General features: G+C 52.2%; 1 protein-coding gene across 1 annotated transcript in view; it reads left to right on the top strand.

The window, feature by feature from the left end:
* Positions 1-3,078: 3,078 nt before the first annotated feature.
* Positions 3,079-6,000, top strand: part of TP73 (tumor protein p73) — an 84,946-nt gene continuing 82,024 nt past the window's right edge. The window contains exon 1 of the mRNA XM_053281366.1: positions 3,079-3,104. The gene's annotated coding sequence lies outside the window, so the exon portion shown is untranslated. The remainder of the gene's footprint in view (positions 3,105-6,000) is intronic.

The following is a 6,000-nucleotide window of genomic DNA, read 5'->3' as shown; positions in this document are numbered from 1 at the left end:
ATTCTCAGGACCAGGAGAAATTGGGCGAAGGGAGCCTAGCCCGATTTCTCCTGGTCGTTAGCAAACCACCTAAAGTACCCCTCCTCTTAAATGAGGTTAGCGGAGAAGCCACTGCCAGTCTGTGAAGACAATACTGAGCTAGATAGACCAATGGTCTGACTCAGTATATGGCAGGTTCCTATGTTCCTATGACCCCCGACCGGGAGGCTAAAACAAGCCGTCTGGCCCTGGGGGTCTCTCCAGAATGCCGGCAATCGTGTGGGCAGCCGATCCGGCCACTCAGGGACGGCTCCCTGCGCTAACCCTCACGGCGCTACGCACCAACCGCGTGAAGCGCCTCACAGTGTGGAAACAACCTGGGTTAAAGTAATGCACGCGGTTGGTACCAGTGTTCCCTCTAATAGGGATTCCCAGATGTTGTTGACTACAACTCCCAGCATCCTCAGCTGCCATGGCCTTTGGCTGGGGATTATGAGCGCTGTAGTCCTCAACACCTGGGAACACCGGTTGGTACCTTCTCTCCCCACCCCACCCCATTTTTTGTCAGAAGAGCAAAGCCAGAATGTTTGTTTATTAGCCAGTTTCAGTAGTCTTATGATGAGGAAGTCACCTTAAGTGGCGCAGCGGGAAAACGTTTGACTAACAAGCAGAAGGTGGCCAGTTCGAATCCCCGCTGGTATGTTTCCCAGGCAATAGGAAACCCCTATATCAGGCAGCAGCAATATAGGAAGATGCTGAAAGGCATCATCTCATACTGCGTGGGAGGAAAGCAATGGTCAACTCCTCCTGTATTCTACCAAAGACACCCACAGGGCTCTGTGGGCACCCAGAGTCAAAATCGACTTGATGGCACACTTTACCTTATGATGAGGAAAGGTGGTTTTGTGTATATAAATACCCTATATAAAAAGATAAGCACAGCCCTGCTGGATCAGGCCCAAGGAAGCCCATCTAGTCCAGCATCCTGTTTCACACAGTGGCCCACCAGATGCCTCCGAGAAGCCCACAGGCAGGAGTTGAGGGCATGCTTTCTCTCCTGCTGTTGCTCCCCTGCAACTGGTATTTGGAGGCATCTTGCCTCTGAGGCTGGAGGTGGCCTCTAGCCACCAGACTAGTAGCTATTGATAGACCTGTCCTCCATAAATTTGTCTAGTCTCTTACATCTTGTGGCAGAGTATTCCATAGATTAACTATGCACTTCATGAAAAAGTCCTTCCTTTTATCCGTCCTAAATCCCCCAACTTTCAGTTCCATGGGATAACCCCTGGTTCTAGTGTTGTGAGAGAGGGAGGAAAATTTCTCCATGCATAATTGGAGAAATTGCTCCATGCATAATTTTATGCACTTCCATCATGTCCCCTTGTAGTCCCCTCTTTTCCAAACCAAAGAACCCCAGATGCTGTAGCCTTGCCTCATAAAGAAGTTGCTGCATGCTAACTGAGCAAAGAGACACTTTTTAAAGTGGTGATTCTCTTATATTTAGCAAAGGGAGAGGGACTGGCCCTATCCATCCCCAGCACAGCATCCTTCCAGTGGTTGTTGCTGGTGTCTGCCTTATGTTTCCTTTTAAATTGTGAGCCCTTTGGGGGCAGGGGACCATTTTATTTATTTTTGTATTTTTCTTTGTAAACTGCTTTGTGAACTTTGGTTGAAGAGCGGTGTATAAATATTCATAGTAGTAGTCATCGACATCGTCCCTGATAATCTTGGTTGCTCTCTTCTGCACCCAAGCAAATATGCTTAACCTTTGTTAATATTATACCCTGCTCTTCCTCCAAGGAGCCCAGAGCAGTGTGCACAGTTATATTTTATCATCACAACAACCCTGTACGGTAGGATAGGCTGAGAGAGAAGTGATTCACCCTGAGTCACCCAGTGAGTCTCATGGCTGAATGGGGATTTGCAAGCCTCAGTAGCTCTTCCACTGAGCTACAGCCCCACCCCCTAATGGGAGGCACTTACAGTATTCACATAAAGAGGTCATTCACGCAATCAACAACGGTGTTCTACCCGGGTTTGTGCTCCCAATTTTTGGTTGTGTGGAAGCAAGGTAGGAGGAAAACCTGGGTAGCTATTCCTCCTCCCCTGCTTCCACACCCTCCCTCCCACCCTGCTTTTCCTCCTCCCCTGCTTCCACACCCTCCCTCCCACCCTGCTTTTCCTCCTCCCCTGCTTCCACACCCTCCCTTCTACCCAGCTTTCCTCCTCCCCTGCTTCCACACCCTCCCTCCCACCCTGCTTTTCCTCCTCCCCTGCTTCCACACCCTCCCTCCCACCCTGCTTTTCCTCCTCCCCTGCTTCCACACCCTCCCTTCTACCCAGCTTTCCTCCTCCCCTGCTTCCACACCCTCCCTTCTACCCAGCTTTCCTCCTCCCCTGCTTCCACACCCTCCCTCCCACCCTGCTTTTCCTCCTCCCCTGCTTCCACACCCTCCCTCCCACCCTGCTTTTCCTCCTCCCCTGCTTCCACACCCTCCCTTCTACCCAGCTTTCCTCCTCCCCTGCTTCCACACCCTCCCTTCCATCCAGCTTTTCCATTCACCTTGCTTCCACACCACCAAAAACTGGAGGCACACACAACTCCCAAACCTAGGTAGAACACCGTTGTTTTTTTATTGTGTGAATGACATCACCGTCGCCTCTCGTCCAAATGCAAACCAAGGTGGGCCCCGCTTAGCAAAGGGGACAATTCCTACTTGACGCTGCCGGAAGACCGGCGCTCCTCTCTAAAGAGGCAGTTCTGAAAGGAGTTCACGGACGCCAATCCCAGCCCCATCCAAATCCTGGACACCCTAGCCAAAAAATCCACTCTCGGAGGCCTAAGCAAACTGGCCCCATCATCAGGGGCTTGGGAGAAAAGGCTGGCTTCCAATCCGAGGTGGACCCAGCCAGCCGCTTCCCCTCCCTTGCCCTGCCCGCCGCTCCAGCAAGGAGTGCCCAGAGTCTGCCACGCTTTTCACATAGTTTTCAACCGCTCCAATGTCATCACCCTGGCGACCGGGACGCTACTTGGTCGGCGGCGGTGCAGTGAAGTAGCACAGAGAGGCTCAAATCTGTAGGCCCCCGGGCGGAGGGAGAGCCAGGACACCGGAGGCGACGGGCAGGTAAGGCCTCCTCCTTGCTCACCCCCAGCCCAGGAGAACCCTTGTTCTTAGGAGAGCGTGCGAGAGAAGTGTGCGTCTGCGAGGCGTCGGATCCACCTCGAGGAGAGATCACGGGGGGGGGGGGGCGGCAGCTTGGAGGGGGCGGGGAAGAGGGGTTGCTCCCCACTCAGGCTCGCCTTCTGACCCCCCCCCCCCGCGCTCTGTAGGGTTTTGTCTGATCTGGACTCCGGAGTGAAAGCGGTGGCGGAAACCAGACGGGGTGACCGAGGAACCCCCCCTGCACTAAAAAGGGAGTTTGAGGTGGTGGTGTGCTGTCATAAGAACAGGTTTGCTGGATCAAGCCCAAGGCCTCTATAATCCAGCACCCTGTCTCACACTGTGGCCCACCAGATGGCTTGGAGAGCCCGCAGGCAAGAGACGAAGGCATGCCTGGTCTTCGGCCATTGCTCCCCTGCCATTGGTATTCAGGCATCCTGCCTCCCATCTTGGACTAGTCGTAGCCACTGATCGATTCGTCCTCCCTGGATTCATCCAAGCCCTTTTTTTTAAAAAAAAGCCATCCAAGCTAGTGGCCATCGCCGCATCCCGTGGCAGAGAGTTCCACAGATCAGCTATGCACTGGGTGTGGGGGGGAAGCACTTCCTTTTGTCGGGTCGAAATGTCCTGTCATTCAGTTCCATGGGATGACCCCTGGTTCTAGGGTTGTGAGAGAGGGAGACAATTTCCCTCTCTATCTGCTCTCTTCACACCATGCATACTTAGACCTCTGTCGTGTTTCCCGGTAGTCACTTTTTTTTTCTCAACAAAAAGTCGCAAACGTTGTAGTTTGTTTATTTATTTATATCTATGTTGTGAACCACTTTGGGAACTTTTGTTGAAAAGTGGTATATAAATATTTGTAATTGCAGTGCCTTGCCTACTTACTGAGCAAAGAGGCACCGTTCAAAGTGGCGATTCTCTTATATTTAGCAGGAGGGGAGCCAGTATCCAACCCCAGCACGGCATCCCTCCAGTGGCTGTTTCTGGGGTCTCTCTTATGTCATTTTAGACTGTGGGCCCTTTCAGGGAGGGAGATTCATCTTATTTATTGATTTTATTTTTCTGTGTAAACCCCTTTGAGAGCTTCTGTTGAAAAGCGGCTAATATTATTATTATTATTATTATTATTATTAATATTATTATTATTATTAATGGGTGGTAGTAATAGTAGAGGGAAGAGGAGGAGGAGTAAGGAAGATGCTCCAGGTCCCTGATCATCTTGGTTGCCTTTCCAGTTCTACAATATCCTTTTTCAGACCTGGTGACCAGAACTGTACACAGTATTCCCAAATCCGGCCGCATCGTAGGAACACAGGAAGCTGCCATATACTGAGTCAGACCCTTGGTCCATCTAGCTCAGTACTGTCTACCCGGACTGGCAGCGGCTTCTCCAAGGTTGCAAGCAGGAGTCTCTCTCAGCCCAATCTTGGAGATGCTGCCAGGGAGGGAACTTGGAGCCTAGATGCTCTTCCCAGAGTGGCTCCATCCCCTAAGAGGGGAAATATCTTCCAGTGCTCACTCATCAAGTCTCCCTTTCGTATGCAACCAGGGCGGGTCCTGCTTAGCAAAGTGGCGATCCATGCTTTCTACCACAAGACCAGCTCTCCTCCCTTGAGAGAGGGAGAGCCTCCCTTGACCCCCAGCTGTGCCAGTGAAGCGATAACTTATTACAGAACCACTAAGAGTGGCTTAGAACCTTGCTGTTCGTCCAAGAAGCAAAAGATGGTACACATTGTCCGCCCCAAACCTCCCCCAGTTTATCCTCACAAGCCCCTAAGGGAGGAGAGCGGGTCTTGCGGTAGCGAGCATGAATTGTCCCCTTTGCTAAGCAGGGTCTGCCTTGGTTTGCATTTGCATGGGAGACTACCTGTGTGAGTACCATAAGATATCCCCCTCAGGGGATGGGGCCGCTCTAGGAAGAGCATCCAAGGTCCCTCCCTGGCAGCATCTCCAGATAGCTCTGAGAGAGACTCCTGCCTGCCGCCTCGGAGAAGCCGCTGCCAGTCTGGGTAGACAATACTGAGCTAGATGGACCAAGGGTCTGACTCCGTAGAAGGCGACTTCCTTTGGTCCAGCCTAACTGCGACTTCCATACTTGGCACTTATATTGTGCTACACAGCGTAGGCATGCCATCTGGTTTAGGGGCTACAACACCCATCGTTCCCAGCCACAGTGGCCAAGAGTCGGGGATTCTGGGAGTTGGAGGACAACATCTGCAGGAGGGCCAAAGTGTCCAGTTTTAGAGTGTTCAAAGTGGCTTGCACGCCTGATCCTGTGGCTGTCTTTATAAGAACCCTGCAAGGTAGCTCAGTACTATGGCCCTTGTATTGCTGAAGGAGTGCTGGTCTTGTGGTAGCAAGCCTGAATTGTCCCCTTTGCTATGCAGGGTCCATCCTGGCTTGCATTTGGATGGGGGACTACGTGGCCCCCATCTATCTAGCCCTGCAAGATACTCCCCCTAGGGCATGGGGCCACTCTGGGAAGAGCATCTAGGATCCAAGTTCCCTCCCTGGCAGCATCTCCAAGACAGGGCTGAGAGAGACTCCTGCCTGCAACTTTACTTGTCCCCTTAGCTAAGCAGCGTCTGCTCCGGTTGCATACGAATGGGAGACTTGATGTGTGAGCACTAAAAGATATCCCCCTTAAGGAATGGAGCCGCTCTGGGAAGAGCAGAAGGTCCCAAGTTCCCTCCCCGGCAGCATCTCCAAGACAGGGCTGAGAGAGATTCCTGCCTGCAACCTTGGAGAAGCCGCTGCCAGTCTGTGAAGACAACACTGAGCCAGATAGACCAATGGTCTGACTCAGTATATGGCAGCTTCCTATGTCCCTATGATGGGGCCACTCTGGGGAGAGCGC

This window comes from Hemicordylus capensis, chromosome 16 (genome assembly GCF_027244095.1).
Source record: "Hemicordylus capensis ecotype Gifberg chromosome 16, rHemCap1.1.pri, whole genome shotgun sequence".
Lineage (NCBI taxonomy): Eukaryota > Metazoa > Chordata > Lepidosauria > Squamata > Cordylidae > Hemicordylus > Hemicordylus capensis.
The sequence above is the reverse complement of the archived record's forward strand: the minus strand, read 5'-3'. Positions and strand labels throughout refer to the sequence as shown.